Here is a 7,681-nt window from a genome sequence, read left to right as displayed (position 1 = left end):
AAAAAAAAAAAAAAAAAAGATGAGGTGAACTATAAAGTTAGTACAGTGAATGAGAACAAGCAAAAAGGAAGATGGAGAGGAGAAATCTACCCCAATGTGCAGAAGAGCTATACATACAAAAAAATAGATAACAGAGCTCTAATGTAAATCCAACAGAAGTGTGCCCGTTTTTTGTGATTACTGTAACAAATTACCATAGGTGAGGTGGCTTAAAACAACAGAAATTTATTCTCTCCCAGTTCTGGAGCCTAGAAGCTTGAAATCAAGGTATTGATAATGCTTGCTCCCCTCCCCCAAAGGTTCTAGGAAAGAATCTTTGCCTTGCCTCTTCTAGCTTCTGGTGGCTTCTAGCTTCCTTGGTTTACGGCTGCTTAACTCTAATGTTTTCCTCTGTTTTCACGTGGCCTTTTCCTTTTCTTCCTGTGTCTCTCCTGTGTGTATCCTTATAAAGCCACTTGTCATTAGATTTAGGGCCCACCCAGATAATCCAGGATAATCTTCAAAGACCTCTTTTTCCAAATAAGGCTTCATTCATGGGTTCTGGGGATTAGGACATGGACATAATCTCTTTTGATGCCACCATTCAACTCAGTACAAGGAGATACTACAAAGAATAGCAAAGAAGCAATATTTTAAAAAATGATGGCTAAACATTTTCCAGAATTGAAGAAAGAATCATCATAGTGCAAGTACACACCAAGATACAAAAAGGATAAATAAAAATGATTCAACATGTAGACACTTCATAGTGAAAATGAGGGACATTTAAGAGATTAATCTTAAAAGTTACCAGAAAGAAATGCCAGATTGCCTAAAAAGAAGTTAGACAGATCAGATTTTCATCAGCTATGCTAAATATAAGAAGACGATAAGACAGTATCTTCAAAATTGTGAGTGAAAAGAACTAGCAGCACAGAATTCTATCTTTATCATTCAAAAGTGAAGATTAATTAAACATTTTTTCAGCCATACAACTGTAAAAGAATAGATGGTGTACCAACACTTGATTTAAAAATTCTTAAAGCAGGCACCTTAGCAAGAAGAAAAACAAACCCACGATTAAAAGTAAGTTAGAAGCAGAAATGTGAGATGGAAGGAAACTGAGATGAAAGCGAAGAAATCAGAAAGTGGGCTGCTAAAACTAATTGCCTAATTACTGAAAATAACTAATTTTTGTGATTAAATAAAAGGTTGGTAGAGAAAAGACATGGAATGTATACAAGGGAGGAAAGAAACACCTGGAGCATAAAAGAGTGGGAGGGAGAATGGAGGAAGATAGGGGAGAAAGAAAATCCTCTTTGAAAACAACCTAGAAAGAATGCCCTACTAATGTGAAGACCTTTTGGTCCAGCCATTCCACTGTTAAGGAATTTATCCCAGGAAAATAGTTAAGGCCATGTGTAAATAACACGTATTTCTACAAGGATGGGCATTATTGGATAAAGATCTAACAATAGAGGATTTAAATAAATAAATTGTGGAATATTAAAATGCTTTATATAACGAATAATGTTCTATATAAATATTTGATGTGTGAAGATCTTCTGATACCTTGTTAAGTAACAAAAGACTGGTTACAAAATAGTATTAACCATATGATGCCATTTAAAAAAATACACGCCTATTCCTTTTGCGGTTGATAAGCATGATGATTGGGTTTTCATGCTCCCATGTAAGATGTGCCTCCCTCAAACCTTGTTACAGCACATAACCAGTCCCACATGGAAAAAAAAAAAAAAACACAGGGGGACTATGGCTCAAAGGAATAGGGCACCAACTCCATATGCTGGAGGTGGCAGGTTCAAACCCAGCCACGGTAAAAGATTGCACACACAAAAAAATGTATGTATGCACTGTAAAATATCTGGAAATTTATCTCTGAATGGTCAGATAATTTTATAAAAGTTCATCAATATCCTTATCAATCTGTATTTCTGGCCCAGCATCCATAGCTCAGCAATAGGGCATTGGCCACATACACCAAGGCAGGCAGAATCAAACCCGGCCTGGGCCTGCTAAACAACAATGACAACAACAACAAAAAAATATATAGCCAGGTGTTTTGGTGGACACCTGTAGTCCCAGCTACTCAGGAGGCTGAGGCAAGAGAATTGCTTAAGCCCAAGAGTTTGAGGTTGCTGTGAGCTATGATGTGACAGCACTCTACCAAGGGTGACATAGTGAGACTCTGTCTCAAAAAAAAAAAGTGTGTTCATGTTTCTAAAATAAGTATATATTGCTTTTATAATACTACTTATGGGGTAATTCTTCTTAAAGAAAGGGGCTATATTAGATTTTCAATGCTCTATAATAAAATACCACAAACTTAGTAGCTTAGTAAAAATATCCATTTATTCCCATGGGTCAGGGATCTGGGCATGGATTAGTTGGGTTCTCTGATTATCATTTCCCTACGCTGAAATCACGGCATTGGCCTATGCTGAGGTCTCATTTGAACCTCTGGATTCTCTTCCAAGATTATATGGTTATAGGTAGAACTCTTTTCCTTGCCGTTATTGAACTTATGGTGGCTGTCTTGAAGACCAACAGAAGTGTGTCTACAGTTTCTTCTTGTCTCTTCTAAGGGCTAACCTGATTAGATCAGGGCTACCCAGGATAATTTCCTTTTTATTTAACTCAAAGCAACTGATGAGGGACCTTAATTCCTTTTGCCATCATATTCACTGAGCCCACCCATAATCAAGGGAGGGAGTATTTGATCCCCTGAGAGTCTGTGCCCTTATTTCCTAACAGAGGATAATGGGGAAAATGTTAATTCTCTTTCACGGTTTATTACTTAAAATGTGCTTTAGTAATCAACCTCTAAAAAATAATCTTTTCTGATTCCATAATTCTACTTGCCAGTTTAGTGTGAGGAATCCAGATATTTCAATAAAAGGAGAGTATTTACTTGTTTGCTTGTTTATTTTTGCAGGCGGGAAGCTGAACTCCCAAAAGAAATAAATCAAATACAGCCTTTTAAAAAGTGGGCCTATTATGCTAAGCTGATGTATTTTCACAGAGGAGAAAAGCAAAGTACTTGAAACTAATAGAATTGGCTGCACACTTGGATTTTTGAAAGCCCCTGGACCATTTCCTGGCTGACCGCTCCCATAGCAGTAAATTGTAGTGGCATCTGACTAATACAGATTCACACATCCTTGACATGTATTAGTCACAACCATAATGTTTTACATACTATTTGCTATAATTTTATTGAGCTTGAAATGTGCACAGCGTGCTCTCAGAAAATGAAATTTAATATTGGATTATTTTTTCAAAATTGATTGGGATAGTAGAAGGTAACTAAAATGTTCCCGGGGAACAATAACATTGCCTGAATTATGAACACCAGCATGAGTCAGCAGAATGAGACAAAGCAGACTTCACAAAATTCAAGCTGACAGGAACACTATATTGTTGAGCATCATCTTATTAGGACCAAGAAAACAAAAGGTTCACCCAATCATCCCTTTATCCAAGGTAGTTATTATACGGAGCTTTTGTTTTGTTTTCTTTCTTCATTAAATACCTTGCAACCTGAAACTGCAAACTTAATTATCTCTTAGACTTTGTCAATTTTCAAAGAAGTCTAGCAGCGCTTTAAAATTACTTACCCAGTTACCAACAGAGATTAGTAGGATGCTTGTACCTTTATTTTCTCATTTTTAGGGAAAAGTGCCTGGTAATATTTTGGATCATATTAACAAAGTTGGTTTGTTGTCCTGTGGATAAGGGATACTGATGTAGACTGATATCGAATCATAGTCCTATCTCCTGAATGAAGTAATAAGTTCGGGACTGAAGTCACAAAAATAACTCTAGCAGAGAAGATAAATATGTAACAAATTACCATGTGAAACGTAATTCAGACATATACAAAGTGCCCTGGAAAACAAAGGGAGAAGTGATTATGAAGAAACAAAGAGAAGAATAATGAAAGCAGAAGAAGGGAGTCACAGGAGGTGACTTTTGGGGAGGGTCAAAGGATTACCATAAAGAGAGGGACGGAGGAGGAACAGCTTTATTGAAATGTCTGAAGCCATTTTTACATTACAAAAAGTACGTACATTTTCATTCATTGTCATTATAAAAATCCATACATTTTCTTTGGGCCCTTGAGATAAAGTGTTGAATTTGGTTTCCCATGTCAGCAGGTCTATAGCAAGATGCTTTTATATCTTGAATGCAGAATAAATAGGTATATAATCCCAACCAGGGCTAGCTATAGCTACAATTAATGTTTTTATATAATGTTAAAGTTAATATAGCTAGTATTGATTTTTTTTTTACTTTAGTCATTTATTTCCAAGATAACTCTATAATACAGTATTTCAGTATTTCAAAAGGGCACTAAGTGAGGTATAAAAAGATGACTTCATTTTCTGAAAATTTTGTCTAGATATATTTCATCTAGGTATTTTGGGGTTTTAGGATTATCCTTCTAAAGTGCTTGCATGTTTAAATGTCACTCCAGGGGTCCTTGTTACAAATGCCCAGGCTTTTGATTTGTGAATCAGAATATGTGGAGATGGGAGGTGGGGAACATTCTACAAATTCCTCAGGTGATGCTTACATATTACTGCTTTAAGGACTTTGGCCTGAAGGTGCAAATGAGATAGCCTTGTTTCCTAGAGCACCATAGAACTGAGAAGCAAATTGCAAAATTACTTGCCTTAGGAAATTTATAGATAGGTTTACCTATGCATATAACTACGGGAATACAAAAATATAAAAGAAAACATTCAGACTTGTTTTAATTCTTTTCTTTTTTTTTGAGACGGAGCCTCAAGCTATCCCCCTGGGTAGAGTGCCATGGCATCACGCTCACAGCAACCTCCAACTCCTGGGCTCAAGCGAGTCTCCTGCCTCAGGCTCCCAAGTAGCTGGGACTACAGGCGCCCACCACAATGCTCGGCCATTTTTTTTTTTTTTTTGGTTGCAGCCATCTTTGTTGTTTGGCGGGCCCGGGCTGGGGACTCGAACCCGCCACCTTAGGTGTATGTGGCTGGCGCCTTAGCCGCTTGAGCCACAGGCGCCGAGCCTGTTTTAATTCTTTTCTAGTAGGAGCAAGAAATTCGCAAATGATTCCTCACTCAAAAATTATTCCTTGGCAGGCACCTGTAGTCCCAGCTACTAGGGAGGCTGAGGCAAGAGAATCGCTGAAGCCCAAGATTGAAGTTGCTGTTAGCTGTGACACCACAGCACTCTACCGAGGACAACATAGTGAGACTGTCTCAGAAGAAAACAAACAAAAAAGATTCCTTTATTTTTCTTTTTTGAGACAGGCTTTTGCTCTGTTTCCCAGAATAGAGTGCAGTAGTATCATCATAGCTCACTGAAACCTCGCACTCTTGGGCTCCATCAGTCCTCCTGCCTTAGACACCCAAGTAGCTGGGACTACAGGCAAATTTTTCTATTTTTTGTGGATACGGGGGTCTCACTTTTCCTTAGGCTAGTCTCAAACTCTTGACCTCAAACCATCTTCCTGTCTTGGCCTCCCCAAAGTGCTAGGATTTACACACATGAGCCACCGTGCCTGGCCAACAGCAATTCCTAGAACTTTAAGAAAAAGGCAGATTCACACAACAGTAGGTAACTGCATATTGCAGTCAGGCATGGGGAGGAAAACCTTTTCATCTACCCTCTTGGTTTCGGGGGTGGGGGGGGTGGGGGGGGCGTGCGAATTAAACTGACAAAAGGCGGATTAGCAAAAGGGAAAAACAGTTTATTTTCATGCACAACTCATATATCTGCAGGAATGCTCCCTAATGAATAACTCAAAGGGGTGCTTAGAGATTGTGGCTTATATGCACAACTTAGTAGAGAGAAGGGAGGAGAGAAAGGGCTTCTATGGGAAAAACGAATAGGGTTGGGTTTTTTTTTTTTTTAGGAAAAGATAACAGGATGCTAGAACAAAAGAGGGAGATAGGAACGTTGGTGACTATGCTTGTTTATGCTGGTGCAAGTGGTCTTTTTGTCTTCTTCATGGCCATGAAACTACTCCCAGCAAGGGGATTATTGCAAATTTAGTCTTAGTCTCTTTCCGTGAAATAGAAATCCCCCAGAGAGGTAGTTTATGGCACTCCTCATTTCTCAAAAGTTTCTGCTTTTTGTCAGATAAGTAAGCTCCAAAAAGCCTTCTTTCTGTAGCTAGTGAATCTCAACTGTCTTCAGTGCAAAATAAACTTTATACCAACGATATGGTTCTTAGTGGAAGCTATTTTGGAATGGAGTATGTTCAGGTATTAAAAGTCACAGCACTACCAATTACACCTCAATAAAGCAGGGGCAGGAGGAAGTCAGAACAGGTAATTTTGCTCTAAAGGAGTTGGGCAAACAGAGCAAAGATGTATACAAATCATTGAATAAGGCATGTTGTATGTAAAATACTAGTGAGAACTGAAACCAACATTATTTCCTGTCCTTCTGTTAAATAATGCTGACATCAGGCGTGCTTTTCTATTTTTATTTTTATTTATTTACATATTTTTAGAGGCCGAGTCTCACTTTGTCACCCTTGGTAGAGTGCCGTGGCGTCACAACTCACAGCAACCTCCAGCTCTTGAGCTTAGGCGATTCTCTTGCCTCAGTCTCCGGAGTAGCTGGGACCACAGGCTCCTGCCACAATGCTCAGCTATTTTTTATTGCAATTTGGCAGGGGTTAGGTTTGAACCTGCCACCCTTGGTATATGGGGCCAGCGCCCTACCCGCTGTGCCTCAAGCACAGCCCTGCTTTTCTATTTTTTTTTTTTTGAGCCAGAGCCTCAAGCTATTCCCCTGGGTAGAGTGCTGTGGCATCACAGCTCACAGCAACCTCCAACTCCTGGGCTCAAGCGAGTCTCCTGCCTCAGCCTCCCAAGGAGCTGGGACTACAGTTGCCTGTAACAACACCCAGCTATTTTTTGCTTGCAGCTGTCATCATTTTTGTTTGGCAGGCCTGGGCTGGATTCGAACCTGCCACCTTAGGTGTAGGTGGCTGGTGCCTTAGCCGCTTGAGCCACAGGCGCCAAGTCCAGTACAAATATTTGAAAAGGGCAGTGCCTATGGCTCAGAGGGTAGGGCGCTGGCCCCATATACCAAGGGTGAAGGGTTCCTGGCCCCGGCCAAACTGCAACAACAAAAATAGCCAGGTGTTGCAGTGGGTGTCTGTAGACCCAGGTACTCGGGAGGCCGAGGGAAGAAAATCGCCTAAGCCCAGGAGTTGGAGGTTGCTATGAGCTGTGACACCACGGCACTCTACCAAGGGTGATAAAGTGAGACTCTGTCTCTTAAAAAAAAAAGAAAATTTGAAAAAAGAGAATAAACGAATTCATTAAATTATATGATTAAACCATTGACCAAATCAAAAAGTTATATAATGAAGCCATGAAAGGCCAGGTGCAATGGCTCACATCTGTAATCCCAGCACTTGGGAGGCAGAGGCAGGTCAATTGCCTGAGCTCAGCAGTGATCAGGGTCTATGGGCCAGCCAGGGGAGGGCCCTCAGGGTGTTGGAGGAGGGCAGGAGGCCTAATTCTGCACAATTCAGCCATAATCTCTGTTAAAAGAGCATTGTGGGCTCGGGGCCTGTGGCTCAAACGGCTAAGGCGCCAGCCACATACACCTAGGGTAGCGGGTTCGAATCCCCAGCCCGGGCCGGCCAAACAACAATGATGGCTGCAACCAAAAAATGGCCAGG

General features: G+C 40.3%; 2 pseudogenes; one reads left to right on the top strand and one right to left on the bottom strand.

Moving 5' to 3' along the window:
* The window catches only part of LOC100953533, a 37,955-nt pseudogene that overhangs the window by 16,941 nt on the left and 13,333 nt on the right, over window positions 1-7,681 (bottom strand).
* Window positions 1,625-1,722, top strand: LOC111722509 (annotated as a pseudogene).

The sequence above is a fragment of the Otolemur garnettii genome, unplaced genomic scaffold, assembly GCF_000181295.1.
Source record: "Otolemur garnettii isolate 467f Iridium unplaced genomic scaffold, OtoGar3 scaffold00267, whole genome shotgun sequence".
Classification (NCBI taxonomy): domain Eukaryota; kingdom Metazoa; phylum Chordata; class Mammalia; order Primates; family Galagidae; genus Otolemur; species Otolemur garnettii.
The sequence above is the reverse complement of the archived record's forward strand: the minus strand, read 5'-3'. Positions and strand labels throughout refer to the sequence as shown.